At 37.8% G+C, this 19,007-nt stretch overlaps 1 protein-coding gene across 5 annotated transcripts in view; it reads right to left on the reverse strand.

The window, feature by feature from the left end:
- Positions 1-19,007, reverse strand: part of LOC103459423 (secretory phospholipase A2 receptor-like) — a 247,926-nt gene that overhangs the window by 35,487 nt on the left and 193,432 nt on the right. The gene's annotated exons all lie outside the window — the stretch shown is intronic.

Genomic DNA, 19,007 nt, shown 5'->3' on the forward strand with positions numbered 1-19,007 from the left:
TATATATATATATATAAATCATTATTCAGTTTATCACTCTACTGCAACAAGGTAGTTAATGTTTCATCAGAGTCGCTACGTAATGAAAGCTGTATTGTTTGTTATTCAAACTTCAGGACCTGAATTGGTGCCATCAGGCTCATGCTGCAGATATGGATGAATCGTCATGTTTATGTGAAGATTAAATGCAAAATGATCTAAACTTTGGTTTTGGGTAAAGAAGTGGATCTCACTGAGGAGTTTTAAAGTCAAAATAGTCAAACATTTTATTAATATGATTGACTATTTTGAATTCTCCAAAACAAGATGAAGCTTTGAGAAAACGTTTATTTGGTTTAAAATAAAATGTCAAATCTTGCAGCGAAGTTTGATGCATCATCACCTACATGCATCATCAATTTTGATTTTCAAAACAGATCTTTGTTCATGCAAATCTCTCTAACCCTCACCATTTTATTATTACCTTCATAAAAAGCTGCTCTGTTCATCATATGCCACACAAAAAAGCAGAAGTATGCATGAAACCGTGTGTTGTATATTCTGTGAAGGCTATAGTCTATAAAACATGCAAAACATGGAAACATGCAAAACAAGGAAAGCTCTTTACTGTTACAGTGAAATATTGTCCCTGTCAACAAGGAAAATATTTATATTCATCTTTAATGCCATGTTATTCAAAGAGCAGAAAAAAAAAACCCCAGTGAAATCAAATCTCTCAAAATTTCTGTGCACTTAACACTTTTTCTTGTGTTGCACTTGGAAAAAGTCCAAAAAAATTTCCTACTGCTCCTTTAGTTTAGCTACATAGGGGCTGCATTGCCTCAGTGAGAAGCTGATAACTAACAGGCAGTGAGATACTTAGAAAGATTTCAATTTGAAGTTGTGGGGAAGATAACAAAAAAGCTGTATACTGAACAACTTGTCAGACTTGATTTGTATTACGTGCCTTAGGGTACAGTCGTGACAGTTTCAGAAAGGACGAGGTTTTCTGAACCAATAACAAAACTATATTAAAAAAAAGTTAAAAGTTGAGTCGCAGCGACTCAGCACTTTACAATCTTTGGCAGATATTTCAGTTCCACTGTTTTCATGGGGTGAAACTGACTCCCGTGCAGTTTCACACTGATATATATATATATATATATATATATATATATATATATATAAAAAGGTGCTTGAAGGATGATTTTCCTTCCAGGGCAGACACCCGATTATAACTAATGATAGAGTATGAAAGCATTATTCCTGCAAGGCACTATAGCTCAAAATTATACCCCAGTAATTGAATTTGTACGTGGCCACAGCAGATTGTTGTTGCTGTGTGTGATTTCCTGTTCTCTTCAAGTGTGCATTATGTTTAAGAAATGCTTCAGTCCAAATTCGGACGCCGCGCTCTGCTGCCAAACTGCGTTTGTGTAGGTGTGAGGCCGCAGTGACCCCAGGTATTGATGGAATTGTGAGGAAAGCTGTTAGATAAAGGGGCATGTCAACTTGGTTCAACAGCAGGTGAAGCCATTTTATCCACATAAGTGCTGCTAGATATTTGACCAATCCTGTGGCTTGTTTTTTAAGAGTCTGACAGCGAGCGTGTGTGTGTGTGTGTGTGTGTGTGTGTTTGTAGGAGGCAGCTGCAAGCTCCTGATTGCTAGCAAAGATTTTCTGGCACTGGAACAGGAAGCAATTTAAGAGCATGTTGAGTACTTGACGACTAAACCCCACCGAGACTTCAAGAACACGTTTGCGTAACAATAAAAAAAATTTTAAAAAAGATTTGCACTTTAGCAAAGCTGCACAGGAAGCATGGCATTAGATAAAACGATATGCACTAAAAGTTGATGTTTGGCAGCTACCTAATGATGAAGTCCTGTGTTGTTTACCCCACGTACACATCTGAATTATTGAAGAACAAATGAGGAGGGACATTGACTGTCAGCTGAAAACAGCCCTCTGCTTAATCTCTGGAGAATTAAGTGTTGTGTTTACCAAACGGCTCATTTTGAGAATTTCTTCAGAGGATGCTTCAAGGAATAAGTGAAGTTAAACGTTACAAATACCACTTGCAAATATAAAGTCGAGAGCCTGTGGAGTATCGTGTTTAGACACCGGAGCCAGCAAACATATCAGACATGACTGAGAAAAAAAAAATCTAATTAAATAAATACTTGGCCAAAGAGTCAGCCTGCCTTCTGAGCTTTCTTTTTGCAATTCAGTAACCAGCAGATACTTGTGTGGTGTAATATTTGAGTGCTCAAAACTTACAAGATGTCTGTTTAATTCTTATTCTTAGCAACTCTTATTGGACTGAAGAGTTGTTAAGTTAAGCAACAGCAAGAACAGCATTTATTCAGGAAGGATAACATTCTCTAGAGAATTGGAATATCTGTTCATAAAATATATACTTTTTTTTAACTATTTGTTACAAACAAGCTTTAAAATGAACTAGAATCTATACAGAGTAAGTTTTTCAATGCCAGACTCAAAAAGAACAAAAAAAAAAAGAAAGAAAGAAAATACAGAACATTTAATTGTGGCTGGAATATTTACATAATGTAGCTTAGTTCGTTTTTAAACAGTTTTACTGTAATGACGGTGTGGTGTCTCTACTGTCATGATGTTTTTGTACATCTTTTCTCATTGGGTAATCGGAAGTTTTAGAAGTTGAATATATTATACTTTGTCACTGGGTAATATGCTTTAAATATCAAAATGTTGTTGGAAACATCCAACCTTTTGACCTCTTTTCCATGTGGAAAAAGTAATCAATATTAAATGTGGCTCTATCCGCTCAAATTCCACCTTAAATCTTTTTGCATCCTTGAACTCTATAGAGTTTATTTATGTGCTGTAGCTTAGCAACCAAATATGAAAAAATAGATGTGCAGTTATGCATCACGGTAATTGTCCGCATAAATAAGTCCAACATTAAATCATAAAAGCAAGCGAATCTGTATGATTAACTCTGCGACCACGCTTTATTTTCCAGTGGAATATTATCCGACTGTTTCGCCGTATTTTGCCAGCTAGATTAAGTAATTGCAGTGAATCTCACGTCTGCGAATGTCTTCATGCAGATTTACTCCCGCCTCCTTAAAAGGCTTGATCTCACCCAATTTCTCCTGAGTTTTCTGCGTAATGGAAAGGCACTTACCGAAACAGTGACATTTCCCTAAGGAGACCTTTCAAATGGAAGTCAACAAGTGTCAGGGACAACAAGTGCAAAAGATGAAAAGCAGCCTGCGCCTTCGCTAAGAGGAAACGGCGAGAAGGAGTTTCGACGGCGGTGGGGTGGGGGGAAGATGTCAGGTGGCAGATTTAGATGAAAGACTCAGAAAGCAAGAGGTTAGGAAGAGAAAATCTAGCTGGCATCGAGAGCGTCAGCCGGCAACAATGGAGTCGATGGTGAGATAGCTGTGAGGGAAAACAAGAAAATATGGGTGGCAGCAAGAGGATGAAAGGAAATTACAAAAAAAAACAAAAAAAACTGTAGTGCAGAACACTCAAAGCGAAATAGAAAAGGTTTGGAGCCGAGTGGGCGTTCTCTCATTTTATGGATTAATAGATAACTATTGAGAGAGCAATAGGCATCAAACAACCAAACCTGCACTCTGCATTTTTATTGTCCATTTATGAACTATTGTTTCCATTGTTCTCCAAAGAACATGTCTTTTTTTATATGATCTGCATTTGCTGTGCTAAGAATTTACTACAATATAACAGGTAGATCAAGCGGGCCATTTGAAAACATTAAATTAAAACTGTTTTGCAAGTTTAACATTGTCCAAGTCTTCTGTCAGAGTTTGCTGTGAAAATTTGCATCTTAAAGAGTCTTTGTTAGTTTCTCGCTCAGTTGTTTCAGCTCAAACCAGATCTAATAGGAAAATATTATCTTATCAATACAAGTAGTGGTTTTCTTGTATTGATCAGAAAACCAATACAATTCATTAAGGGGGAAAGAGAAATGCAAACCAATCTGCATGTTCATCTAATAAGAGGCTTGTGCCATCGTTGCCAACAAGCGTTGGACATAACTGGCAACAATTGTTACTTTATTTCACCGTGGAGGCATTTGACTCGTTTTTCAGTCACAGAATTGTTTTAAATCAAGTCACACAAGAGTTTTCAAACGTGACCGTCCTTTTCGAGAGAATACCACTGCATCTCAATTCAATTTAGGTGTGGACTTTGACTAGCCCGAGCTAAAACCTTCACCTCATTCAGAGCTGTAATTGCTGGTAAGCTTTGGATAATTGTCCTGCTGCAAAAATCATTGCACTTCTCTCCTCCAGACTTTTCCTGGCAGACAAACTTTTCCTGGCAGACAGAGGAACTCATGGCTGCGTTAATTACAGAAAGTCGACCGGTTCCAGAAGAAGCAAACAAGGACGGGATACTTTCCTATAAGTGTGGGTGTGAGGGGGGATCATTAAGATCGTTTTAACAAATTTGAGACAAACATCTAGTGTTACTCTGGAACACTAAATGACAGCTTTGTCTACTGACTTTTTGTTGAATCATGAACCTACTTTAAATGTTGCTTTGGGTTCTACTGTGACCTCCTGGGTGAGTCGATTTGCTCTCTGAGTAATACTGGTTAGCCGGCTTCTGTTCCATATCCGTTTTCCCACTTGAAAAAAAATGGCTCTTTTTCATTTTGATGCAGTCTGAAAAGCTTCAGAAATGACTGTCAAGTCTAATAGATGTCAATTAACTCATCTCTTATTGAATTTCTTCAAATAAGGATTAAATTATTGCCTTGTGTGTTCTTTTACACGGGTTAATTGAAGTGATTTCACCATTCTGCAGGTCAGATTGTAATCAGGCCTCAGGCAGAAATAAATTCAGCTTACCCAAAAGATTATTTTGTCACGTTGGTTTGAAAAGCTATTTTCACAGAGTAAATGAAATCAACTGAAAACATTTTGCATTTCGTATTCAACAAAAGGGCTGTTGAAAAGCAGATGTTGAATTCTGCTTAAATGTTTAATCCATTTAACATCCAACATTTTTAAAAGAAGAAAAACTAATTCAGCAGTCTAATTGATTTCAGATTTTTTTCATCTCCTACACCTGAACCACACGCCAGACAGTTTGGCCAGCACTGATGGTCATCACACGGTTACTTTAATATAGTGAAATAAAGCTCAATTATATCATGTCAGGCAGGACATGAGCCAATAAATTCAGCCCCAAGTCCACTACGATATCGTTTTAAATGTTTACTTTTATTACTTCAATGAAAACTGTCGCAAGACATCAAAAAAATCTATATCCGACTTTAAGCCTCATCCTTGGAGATGTTCAAAGCTTTCTAACACACCACCGGTTTAATATTTGACAAGCACAGCTTTTTTATCTCCAACTTACTTATTCAGTCAAGGTAAAATTCACTCATTTTTACCAGTGTGGGATGGACTCCATCTATTAAATAAAGGCAACAAGCCAAAACACGCTGCTGAAAATTCAAGGTGGCGATGTGGTCATGAAATGGTCCAAATCGTTGCTGAAGCTTCCAATGAGGATGCTAAGAAATTAAACAAAGCACCACAAAGGATGGATTTAGACCATAAAGAGTATGTCTGAGCTGCTGCTAAAGCAGGTAGCATTTCCTGCATCGTCATCCATCAGTTTCATCACCAGCTTCATCCCAAAAGGCTCAACTCCAGCCTGAAGGCTGCTGTTCCTTCTCCCTGCTCTTTACCTGCCCTCAAACCAAATCCTTTGTTTTCCCTCCTCCTAATGTCTTTTCTTCAAACCATTCCTCTAGTATTTGGTAATTTCATCGCCGACTTTGCGAAACTTCTTATTCATCTTCATTGTTTGAAAGGTTTCTTTTTAGCTCTCAATTTTTTTCCTCAGTCTGGCTTGTTTATGGCCTTCACTGACGGCTTTCTAAAGTCATTTCACTTCTGTTTTCTTTCTCTATATATTTTAGTCTGTTTTCCACAGTTGTTTCTGTGATTTACTGTCCTAGCACTAAGCTGTTATCTTTTAGTCTCTGCCTTCATTTCAAAATATGTGACTTTCTCCTGACTTTTGTCTCTTTCATTCATCTCTCTGCATCTTTTTCCTAATTTGAAACATTTGGCATTTTTGAATGTAGAACCTCAAACAAGAAAAAAAAAAAGTTTTCTTTTTTTCAATATATATAATCAAATATTATGAAATCCAAATCAGGACCCCCAAATACAACTTTATGGTTGCATCACCAGTAAGTCGGTTCCAAAATCAGGAGAACATCATGTGTCATCATGCCAAATTACTGCAACCCTTCAAACCCTGCAAGATTTAGCCAGATCTGAACAAAACCAGAACACTTCCAGACATTAGATATTATTTAACTGCATTAACTGTTCATCTAGCCTTTCAGCAGATATTGGGACATAGCCTCAAAGTAGCATGTTGCTTCTGCTGTAGGAAAATTTCTCATGGCACCTGAATACAATTACCCCTCCGTACGAATACAGCAACTCTTCTAAAATTGCCGAATGTCTCTACATGCCAATTTTAAAAGAGCAGCTGGGACCAGAACAGGCCAATACGTACCGTTGCATACCATGTCATCATTCTGCAAATCACCACGTAAAAGAGAAATTCCTTATTCACAAAGATAAAATTTCAAAAGCAATCAGTCCTGAGGTCAGATGGCATCACATGTGAAATATTTTTGCAAAATCAAAAGTAATAATCTGCACTGCAGACGTACCGAATGTTGTTATTCTTTTTAAAACACTCGTTTACTTAATGCTTTAACGTAAAGCCAGCGAGCCTGATCTTGCTGCAATCATCGTAGATTATTGCTCTTTTAAAACTAGACTACTTTACTCTCTTAGTGGGGAAATATACCAAAAATATTTAGTGTATTCTCCTACCCTACAAAGAGAGAAAAGTTTCATGTCAAAAGTTACAAACGAAGACACAGGTAACATTTTTCCTTCTTCCAGTTCAGTTGTATTAAGGGAAACATGATTAGTTTTGCCTGATCAACACCCAATCAGTTTGTGCCCAAAAGATTGCACCAAATTCCACAATTGTATCTCAAGAGCCACATGCAGATGGCAGCTGAGTTTTGCACACAGATTTCTGATTTCCTTCTAAAATAAGATGCTATCAAACTGCACAAACAAGAGCCACAAATACACATGTTTTCTACAGATACACAAACTTTCATTTCTCAGTTTATTTCGTAGTGAAACAGAGCTGGATTTACAAAAAAAACGATAGAATTTATTCATTTTCCGGCTTTTTGGTTATCGGGTCTCTTCGGGTTGCCCTCTGATCAATCCGCTTCTTTGTAACTTTTTGTAGCCAGACTTATCTTCGCAATAAATTCCTGGTAAAGTGAGACGGCCAGCTAAAATTAAATGCGATCTTATTTCTAACTTGAATTGACTCATCACAGCTGAGATTGTCACAGCGAACAGCTGAGCTGAATAACTTGGGGATCGAAGGAAAATTCTCTGGCTGTGATAATCGATGGCAGAGGACCTGTTAGAGTAAGTGTGTTCATCGGTACTAATTAGATATTTTATTTTCTTCCTGTCATGTTGTGTGCAACACTTTTAATAAACATTCATGGTCTGCTTTCTGAGTTTCATCCCGCCTGGCAGCGTCTTTACACGCACTTTTAAATAATTCTGCCTCCTCCGGAATTTGACATTTTTCATTTAATAACTTCTTTTTTCTACAGTAAAGTCATAAAGCTCATCATTCCTAGTGTTTAGTGGCATGTTATACCACTACAGTAAAAGCAATATTCTCTCCTGCAAAGCTTAGGGGTCCAGATCCTCGGGGCTGCTGGATAATCCTATCTAAATGAATTTTGCACCTTCGGTCTCCGCTGTCATTACTCTTGACAAGTGCAACTCTGTCTCTCTATGTTTCATTTTTATCTCCATCTTGTGTCTGTCACGCTCTCGTTTACGCCTGCCTCGGCCACATGCCTCGCATCTTCTGTTCCTTTTTTTCTTCTTCTTTTTAAAAAGATGTGATATTCACCAGTGATCCAGGAAGAGTGCGGCTGAAATACTGCTGCTCTGGATGAATAACCACATGGATGTGGCTCTTCTCTCAGACTGGAAGAAGAGCACAGCTCACCACTTCCTTCTGGATCCACATTATTTAATGTTGTGCAAGTAAAAAAAAAAAGGGAAATTGCTAAAAGCTGCTCTGAGCGACCCAGCTGTTCCTACTGAAATATTTACCTTACACTGTATATAATGTGAATGTTGCTATTAGCATATGAAGCGCTGGTTATTTCCCCAAGGAGTAGGAAACTGGATCCGTGTTCAGACCAGATTAATACTTATTCGTCTCTGCTTTATGCATGAATGGATGTTTGCTGTGTCAATAAGGATGTGAAACAAACGTTTAGAGCTATGGAGCAAAAATGAAATCTGTCCAGCGCTGAATGATAATTCGGCAGTAATGAAACATTTGTGCCGATGTCAGTGGGGAGAATTAATATCCCCACAGTACATTCATCACACTCCCGGTTAGCTCTGCCCGCTCATATCTCATGCATTGTGGGTGTTTAGCTGGAAGCCAAGTTCTGCAAGTTTAAAAAGTTGATCTGTCTGCCAATGCTGCATAAAAAAAACAAAAAAACTAAGGCAGCAATCAGAGGGTGATCAAGTGTTTGGTTATTTTATAGTGCATTTTAATTCACAATTAACCTTTAAAAAAAGATTGTCAATTACTCTATTATCAATTAATTAATTTATTTCTAACAATGCAAGCGAAATGATCTTTGTGCAAACTCTTCATCCAAGTTCCAAATACAGATTGTTACAGATTGTTATGGTTGGAAGGAAGGATTTCCTGTTGCAGTCCATGTTGCAGCACACCTGAAGAAGTCTCTGACTAGAGAAACGATTAGGTTATCCTGCTGTACAGAAAAAAAAAATAGGATATGCATATGGTTATCCGTTATAATTTCCAGTTTACAAGATATCTTTCTTTGCACAATACATTAATGTATGTTTCCATGGTGACTGGTCTATTGTTGCTCCAGATTGGTTTGTCCACGGGTAATGTAGGTGTAGAATATTGTTTTGTAAATAAAAAAAGAAAAGCCTGTTGACACGAGGAAGTGTCTTCAAACAGCCTTCATATAAGTTGGTAGTTTGTCACTCTGTAATAAGATGCTACTTATGCTAATGCTAATGCCCCACTTTCATGGTATAATCATAGTATGAACTTTTTTTTTTTTATTCCATACATTTCACTCAAATTCAAATATATATACAGTTCTTTTCTCTAGCAGCATCTCACCTTTTTCTCCTGCTAGCATGGCCGGTCCTGCATGCATACGCTCATTATTTTCAACACAGTGGCTCGGCTCAACGGAGAGCAGACGGCGCCGGCTTTGTTTGAGACTATCGTTAAAACCACTTCCATCTTTCTCAGCGGTCTAGCTGACCCCATAAACGGTTGGTTCTTAGTTGCTTCTGCTGACTTACATGAAGAAAAAAAAAAGAAAAAAAGAAAAGACCTGGAGAACAAAGACAACTTGTGTCTGTTGTAAAACTTTCATGCGCTTGCTTCTTTTGTTGAAACTGCAGTCTGTACATGAATAAGAGGCGATAAAGAGGTTTTCTAACCCACAGGCACTTTTCCTCAGTGTCTTTTACTTTTGTTAAGATATATTGATTAAAAGTGCAAAAAATGCAGGTTGCAAAACGGAGGGCCTTCTGGATCGCAGTTCCTCTTTTTCTCCAAATGCTCTCCGTTCTGCATTAGTCAACGCTAACCCTAACCCAAAAGTGGAAGACCGCAGATGCCAGAGTTTAAGTTTCGTTCAAACGGCTTTTCTGTTTCCCTTCCCGGGTCTCTTTGAAAGATTCAAACCCGAATCTAATCTCGTTTCACACTCTCAATTTAGCAATTAAAAATTGCAAACAATAACGTGACTGGTTTTGCTGTTCTCAGCGCCGCCCGGGGGCAAACTGGTCTTGCTTTTCCAAAGATTTTTAAATGTCACAGTCAAAGAAGTTGAAAAAGACCATTACCAGTGACATTTTATTCTGCTGTGTGTGCGTGCGTGCGTGTGTGTGTGTATATGTGTGGTATTAGAGCCATCAAACCAGCTTGCATTATGAGTAAATAGCATTTTCTCCAGTGCAAATACTGGTCCTCAGGTTGTTTAAGATTCCTGCTTGTTTATCACTAGTTTCATAAGCTGGATCTACTCAAAGTCGAGTTCTGTTTTAACCCCACTTTCACCTTTTATTTTTGAAATCTCTTTCTCCTAAGGCAAAAATGTTGCTCGTCTGTGTGTGTGTGTTTTCTTTTATAACTTTTGTTTGTTTTATTCGTAAAATGTATAATATAGACCCGCCGAGGGCTGTTTCTATTGCGCTTTACTGAACATATTTATCTAGAAATCTTAACCTCTTGTGTTTATGTAAACACCGACTCTGAGGCGACTCTCCTTTCATCGGCTGCATTAGTGTTGCCACTTCAAGCAGAAAAATAGATAAATAAAATAATAAAAAGGCATATTACAGCCAATAAGCTAACTTTGGCATATTACTTCATTTCCTTTCAATTATAATGAAACACTACTGGTTTGTTTTCACAAACTTCTTCCTTTATAAATCAGCTCAGACGCCATTCAGAGAGCAGGCAGCTGAAAAAGAAAATGGAAAATTATGAAAATAGATTAATAGAGTCCTTAAAATTTCAATACCAACTCTACAACAAACAGGTAGCCGGTACAAAGAAGCCCCTATGGATGAAAGAAAACCACAGATTACCTTTTCAAAACTACCAAAAAACAGACAAGGCTCCACCTTTGCAATCATTGTTGGCAGAAAAAAGATTGATCTCCGGACAGCATTTGCCTATTAAAGTTAAAACCTTTTTCCAAAATGAAGTATTAAAACAGGGTGAAGATGCAGGAGGTTCACACTCCTAAAGGAAAGACGTTTGTTTTGTCTTCATTTAGTTTTAGAAGACTTATTGCCGTACAAATCTTAACTTTGTCCAAAAACTTAAACTTCTTTTTTTTAATCCTGGCATCACACCTCATAGGCACATAGAGGGAGCATTAGAAAAGGAAAAAGGATAGGTCTAAGGATGGATCCCTGAGGGACACTAGAAGACAGATGAACACTTTAAGATAATCAATCCTTCAGTGAAACTGAAAATTCTAATATCCCTTAATTCCAACTGTAAGCCCTAAGAGGAAAAGTTGGTCTATGGTGACAAAAGCAGCACAGACGTCCCCGAGTTATCTGAAAACTAAATGTAATCTAAACTTCTCAAAGCTCCGGCTCAGTGCTATGATGTGCTTTAAAACCAGATGGAAAAACCCTCAGTGAAGCCACCATGCCTGGAGCTGAAGAGAGACAATTTTCTCCAATAACTTGGAAATATATGTCTAACTTTGAAATCCAAGACAAAAAAAAAGAGAATAGACTCCACTATAGAATACTTAAAATCAGCTTTAGGCAAATCTAATAGTTAAAGTCAGTGGAAAGCTGTAACTAAGATAGGTTAAAATAATTTAAACAATACCTGCTTTCTATTTTAATTATGCCATGCAGATATTACAAAAATAACAAAATGCTAATTAGTTAAATATAATTCTATACAAACGTTTCCAAAAAAAAAAAAAAGGATGCCGTTATCCCCATTACTTGTGCATCTGTTTAGTACTACATTTTTCCTTTCACTAAACTTTCCATTAATATGTATTGGCCTCTAGAGTCAGAAATTACTCTGGTTTCTATAAAGAATGTTTGCCCCCAAACCACCTGTTTAGCTAGCCGTCTTACACAAAGTGACGCCGCCGTTACGTGGTACAGTTTATTGTCACTTAGTTGTCCTTCTCAAATGCCTGTTGGTAACTCAGAATAGTAAGAATATAATCTCCCTAACCTTGTCCTACAGTCATAAACCTGAACTTGGATTTGAGAAAGTGTTATTTTCCTTGAGGTGTGAGGAGAAATTACAAGGGCCTTTAACAAGATGAGACTCTGGACACATTAAAAAACTCCATCAGTCCAGAGTTTATGGTCCCATCTGTCCCACCTCCAGCGCTCAGAGCAACATGACTCATTACCTCTACTAGACTCAGTCCTTTTACTTTATGTGTTGCCTTCAACAGGCAGAACCCCACAGGGCAACATAAGGCACGGATTGCCTGAGGGGTACAGTAAACGAGTCCCTCACACATAAATTCTGATTTTTAACTTGGCTTAAATAACAATCTGCCCTGCCTGTCGGAATAATTTCGTCACAAGGGCCCGACGCTCTGGGTTTGGGTGGCGTTATCACATTTCCTGGCTGTGGATAAAATAAATCCTGTAGGGATCCCGATCCATTTCCATTGCGGATTAGAAACAAAATCCCTTGAGAAAGTTGCTGTTGTGTCTCGCGGCCTCTTCGAGGTAATATCTGAACCAAACCCCCCACCGAGGGACGTCTTTATCTGATACCGTACCAACACCTTTGGTGGTGGACCTTTGAGCAACGCAAACCGCCCCCAACGGGTGAGCCGAAACCCCCCTGGAGAAAAAAGGTTATCTCATATCCCAACATCTTCTTGTTTTGATCGTTACCCAGCGCTCGTGACTGATGGCGAGAGATAAAACTAGATTTAAAAATAATCTGAGAGCCTCGCCCCCAAGGCTCTGCTCGCTCTTCATCAAAACAGTCTCATAAACTGCTGAATCAGTCCAGCAGTTTATTTCAGGCCTCATCTCAATTAAAAGCACAAGATCACAGAAGCTCAAACAAACTCAGACAGGTATCTTTATTTTTAACCAGAATTCAGTTGTTAGCAAACCGAGAATTTAAAGTAAACGTCACGAAGTAGAGGTGAATATATTTCATTTCATCATATTTTTTAGAGAACCTCATTATGTTGGCTCATCTCTACATATTTCTTCAAAGAAGATGCAATTTTGTGTATTCTTTAGTTTGACGTTTAAGACTCTTATGCAGATTTAAAGGTTTAAAAATCAACATTTCTGAAAAGAGGCCTGCAATCACACTTTTCTTCTGTTAAAAAAATATCTGTTTGGAAGTGGCATAGCCATAGAGTGACATTTCAAATTCAGATTCTGTACTGGCATCAAATGCCACTCTTACCAGAAAACTTACCCCAATATGACTGAATTAAAACATTTTTGCAAAAGGAGAATGGCAGCACTGTAGTTATGCATAGACATGAAGAGAAAATTATTAAAACCAAACTACACATTTTCATGGGTCATGTACAAGAATCTTTGTCAAATATACCACAACAATCAAACCAACCACTGAAAGATATTGCCATCTCACTGGACTTTTTTACACTTCTATGACCAGGCCTGCCTAGCACTTCTGTGATCCTCTGCCAATCACTGAAAGGATTTATGGTTCATTCAGTAATAAACCATTTGACCCACAGAAAGATATGTCAACTCCTGGTTGTGAAAGTGTAAACCACCAATCATCTGGTAAGAGAAAAAAACAAAACAAAAACAGCAACTCTCTGTGGCATATATAGCATATCAGCTTATGGATTTAAAAGAGGAGGCCAAGAGCTACAGAGTGGGGGTATAAATTTTACAAATGAAAATGGATGACATGGGGTTGAACATGAATGGTTGGGTGGCTCCATGCACGCATGTGCGTGCATGCGTGTGTGTGCGTGTGTGTGTGTGTGTGTTTAAAGCTGTGAATAAAGAAAAGGGGGATCCTTGAATGACATCTGGGCTGCTACGAATCATCAGTTCCCAACACAGGTCCTCATGAATCACTTTAACAAATGGTGAAGAGCCTCTGCAGGCCAACGTGTGCACATGTGAGTGCTAACAGTGTGCTCTGAGTCACGAAATATAAAAAAAAAAAAAGAAACCTTCATTGAAGTGTAAAGACTTTGGGAGGGCTTTTGTCAACTCTTAAGTAATGGATCGATATTTTCATGCTTCATTTCGGCAGAATGGCCTTTTTGGCTCTTTCGAGGATGGCTAGTGTTACTGTTTTATTAGACTAATCAAAATCAGCCATTACCTTGATTTTGATTAGTTCTCCAACAGAAGGAACCTATTTAGGAAGTGTAAGCACCTCGCTCAGATAAGAGCAGGAAAAACAAAAAGGAGGAGGATCCCACCAGCCTGGAAGATTACCAATTAAGGCCTAATTTGTAGTGAGCTTGCAATCAATGTTAACTTGTTCCTTTGCTAGAATAATTAGAAGGTTTTGTACGTTTGACCTCAGACCGTGTCTGGGTTCCTTGAAAGTCGGCAACAAGTTGACTTTTTGTAATTAGAGGTTCAAGGAAATCTGTTGATGCTTTAAACGGGCTTGTGAATTGGCATCACGTTTTTAATCACTGATACACGTTTTGTCCCCCGAGACGCCATCAAACTCTTTTGCTTTTTGCACCGCTTTTACGAGAACAACGCTAATCTCATGTATTAGTCTTTGTTTAAAGTCTGACGTTATTTGGAGAGGTATATTAAATCTGTCAAGCATCAAGATTAGATTAATCACAACAACTTTCTCACATTTTGTCACAACCACAAACCTTCGATGTGTTTTGTTTTAATTCTTCGTGACAGATTAACTGCATTTGCATTTCAGGGCAATCAATTGTCTTCAAAGGGCAAAGAATTTGTCAACAAAGTCCATCTGTGCGTAATTTAAAAAGTATATCCTGTGCAGACCTTGGATGTTTGACAGATGCACACAAACTCCACCATCATCGTGCTTTGGCCTGGTTTAACGAGGTAAGTTGGTTAGAGGTTTTAGACAACAGGACAAAGACTCAGTATATATCAGAGCTACAGTTTTAAAACCAATCACACTCATCTGTTTGCTTGGCTTGTTAAATTACAAGCCTATATATCAAATTGAGACTCTTTGGCAAAATTTGAATGGTTTCGTGCAGAGACGCTTTCAGTTGAAGGGACCGGCTACAAATACAAGGCATGAAAATCATTACTTCCCTTCCACTTCACAATTATGTGCTGCCATTTAAAATCCTAACAAAGCACACTGAAGCTTGAGGCTATAGTGCGCCCATTACCAAACTCACATCTTCTTAGTCTTAATTTTTGACATCTGTCCTCAAAAGGCCTTACAAATGCCACCTCAAATCTTACATCTTTAGTACGTTGGCTGTTTAGTACAGGAAGAAGCAACCGAAACGAGTGGTGCCAAACGTACAGCTGGAAACAAATATGGCAGGTCAGATCATGAGCAGGTATAAAACTGAAGAATCTGCTGTTTTCCCAATGAAAAGAACTTATTTATGAGGGACAAGGATACAAAAACTGCATTGATGTTCTGTTGAGGAATCCGTTTTGTCAGTTCTTTTCATTATCGCTCCCTAAGAGGCTTTAGTGAGAACTAACTAGAATGGTGTTCTTCAGCCAAGGTTAAAATTGTATGAGTAGAAGTGGTATGTCTAATCCTTTGGTGTAGACAACGATTAAGGGTGTAAATACTTTTGCAGGGCTCAGTACAATCTCAAATTTAGTCCAAGACCAATTCTGAATCCTAAATATGTCAATCAGACCCCATCATCTGACGTTGCATGTTGTGGTCTTGAACACGCAGGTCTTGTAAACAGCTTAACTTCGTTTAAACTCTGGGATTCTTGTCCTCAACATAATGGATGCGCTCAAATGCAGAGGTGATGCCGGAGCAAAGTCTGCAGTTTTAACGTCCCGAGACTGTGTACGGATCAGAGGGCAAGCATTTTTTTGCTCTCTGTGGTGATGCTGCACACGCCGTCGCCCATTGTAAAATCCTTCAACGCTCTACCGCCGGTTGAGAGAGTTACGGCTCCCCATCCTTCTCGCGGGCCAGGCTGGAAGTGCTCCCTGTTGTTGACGTTTTTGGTGCAGACACACCAACACTCACACAGTCATGCTCCATGTCTTACAGAGACTCATTATTTCACCTTAAATGGTCCGGTGGTAGCTCTCTGAAGTCTTTTGAGGGTAAAGAAGGCTGTTTAAGAGTGTGAGATTGAGAATGTGTCAAGAGGACCGGCAAAATTGAATTTAGATTTGAAGCATTTGTTTTAAACCTTAGCTGATTAGACTTTGAAAAATAACCCTCAGCTAAATTGTCGAGAGTTAATCTGAGTACAGGAACAGAAGAAGCTCAGTATGACTTTCAAGAAATAAAAGCGATTATGTTTTTCCAAGTCCTTCAGGGTCTAAAATGATAGAGGGTGGCATATTTTGGAAACAACTGTGTTGCATATAGACGTCTGAGTGTGGCTATGGGATTTTTACTTAATGATAAAAAATTTAAAAAAAGCATTGCTGAGAAATTTAAAAACCTTGAAGTGTGATGGAAACCATCATTTCTGACAAAATGACAAAACACCTGGTAGTAAAGCAGCGTGAACAGCGACATGTTGGGAATAAATTATACGCCCATGAGTCTTGTAAAAAAAAAAAAAAAAAAGACGACACTTTTACCTGAAAACATAAATTTCTTCAAATATGTCAAAAAAACATGTAATCAGAACTTGCAAACATAAATTACATTACACGGCTTTTTTCCAGATTTGTCACTTTGGTGACAGACAAATGTTTCCGAGATAAACAAGAAACACAAACCGAGACATTTTACTCTGCCTGTAAGAGAACACCGCAGGTTTAGCCAAATATCAGGGGTGTCAGGTTGTTTTTCCCTCCTTGAGGACATAATTATTACCCTCATGTCTGAAGTCATGTCCTCTGCACTTAGCTGCTGCAGTAAACAAGGCAAGGCACAAAAAAAATAAAAAAAAATCCAACACATGATTTGAAAGACTTTATCACTAGAGAAAGAAACTCTAGTGGTGAAGTCTAAACTATCTAATCAATATTGGGAAAGGTGTTTTTTTTTTTTTTTGGGCCAAAATGAACATTCTTTTACAATTTGGCTAATAGCTAAGGATGTCAACAAGCTTGGTCTCATTTAGGAACACAATGAAATGTTGAATACACCCATAAGTGCTAAATAAATATGTTTTTAGATCAAAACAAGATCTAAAACATCTTGCATGATGTTTTTATAAACTTTCCACAACATTGCTAGCTTTTCTAAAGTAATGTTCTAAAAGGCTAGCATCAACTCTCCTGCTTAATGTGAAAGTCTATGGAAAATCTCAGCCATTGTTACCTGTGATAATATACTTTTCTTTTATTCTCACAGCATTCATTTCCTTCCTGGCATTTCTGTTTAAAATCATTTCTTTATTGTTTTCACATATTCAAATTTTATGATAAGTTGAATTTTGACACAAAAGTGACTTACTCTATATAATAGTAAGTCTTATCACCCTGAAAAGTTTCTGTGTTGTTATTGTATCAAGTTTTTGATTTGCACTTTTTCTGAAAACGCTTTTGAGTTTGGATTATGTCGTTTGACTTGTTTTTTTCCTGCAAAAATGTATTTTCAATCGCCTTGCATAACAGGTAAGCCACGCTGCCATACCTCACCGAGTATTTTCACTCTTGTAGTTGTCATTTGTTTTCGTCACTTCCTCTGTGCCACGTCACGTTCTGTTTCCTGCTTTATTATTTTTCAGAGATCTGGACCGCCTGCCATAGCCTTACCTTTAGTTTTTCTTTACTCGGAAGTCTGTACAGTTTTATGCATTGTTCAAGTATTTGCCTCCTGCTTGGGAGCGTTAGTCACAGCTCTAAATAACAGAGAAAACAGGATGAATCTTCCTTTTTGTTCAACTCCATGCCTCGCATGGCTAAATTCAATCTTTGATAAGTCTTCTGGCCACTAAGTATTATTGCTTGGCTGAAATAAACAGTCAGTAAAAAGCGGGGTAGTCAAAAAATAGGCTCTGTCGTTCACCTTTTTGCTTTGCTGGAGTGGAATAAAAGGAATCTCTGTGGCTTTGAGAACATGGTGAAATGTTTTGTTAAAGTTCAGGTTTTTTTTTAAAGTTTTGTCATGCTGCCAAATCTTTGTATGACAAGAGGACTGAATGTTTAAAGGGCATGCTGAGTATAAAGTGACGTTATCCTCTTTAATTCTGTCTTTCTCTTTCTCATCGGTTCAACTCAAAGTTTAATTCCCTCCTTTTAGACTTTTTCTTACTTTTTTTCCCCCAAGATAAAGAAAAAAGCGAACGCATCTCCTCTTTGTTTTCTCTCACTCTGTCACACATGCATATATCCTCTGGCAGATTTTTGGCATTTTACAAATTACAAATAAACCTAATTTTGCTGGATTCCTTCAAAGAGTTTGTAAAGAAACCAATCTGTCTTTAAAGTGGTCCAGATTTTATTTGCAGCAGCATTTTATTTATTTATTTTTGCATAAAGTGCAAAGTACATTCAGCTTGCTTTTTCAGGCTTTTGTTTTGTAAGTAGCAAGTAGTTTAGCATTAAACTATAATTTAACAGCCTGTACACTTTGCATTTATTTCTAATCTATTGGAATAATCGGAACTGAACAGGTCCATATGACTAGAATCATTCAGATTGCTTTTATATGTATTTGGACCTATTGTAATCTCAATAACTAGATATAAATTTGAACCACGTGTCTCGTAAAATAAAACATAATATGCTCATTCAATGCAAATTTGGGGCAATAATGTGGAACAAACAAAAAGCGCAAGTAGAAAACCCAAAACCATCAGTTAATATTTGAAAACCAAAACTGAAACAGTCGCAATGAGTCACTCTGTTGGAGCCACATCAACATGCAATTGCTACTGGCATACTTTTGTAGGATAGATATTTCTATTTCTTTTTTCAGTTTGGCTCATGTGAGATTTTCTCTTTCCTTTTGTCAAACTGGGATTCTGTTGAAGCAGCTTCCCCCCCAAAATCACTTTGACAAAATCAGTTCCTTAGTTAGGCTTGACATCTTGGGGAGTTTAACTTTAACAAGGTGTCTGCAGAATCGTGAGACCTACTTAAAAAAAAAAAAAGAAAAGAAAGAAAGAAAGAAAAAGCTGGAAGAGAATTTCTCTCAAATATTGGCCAACCTTGGCACTGTGGCTTTGATCAAAGAAGAGTTTGTTTGGATTTAGCTGGAATTGTAAT

Source organism: Poecilia reticulata, linkage group LG23 (genome assembly GCF_000633615.1).
Source record: "Poecilia reticulata strain Guanapo linkage group LG23, Guppy_female_1.0+MT, whole genome shotgun sequence".
In the NCBI taxonomy this organism is placed as follows: domain Eukaryota; kingdom Metazoa; phylum Chordata; class Actinopteri; order Cyprinodontiformes; family Poeciliidae; genus Poecilia; species Poecilia reticulata.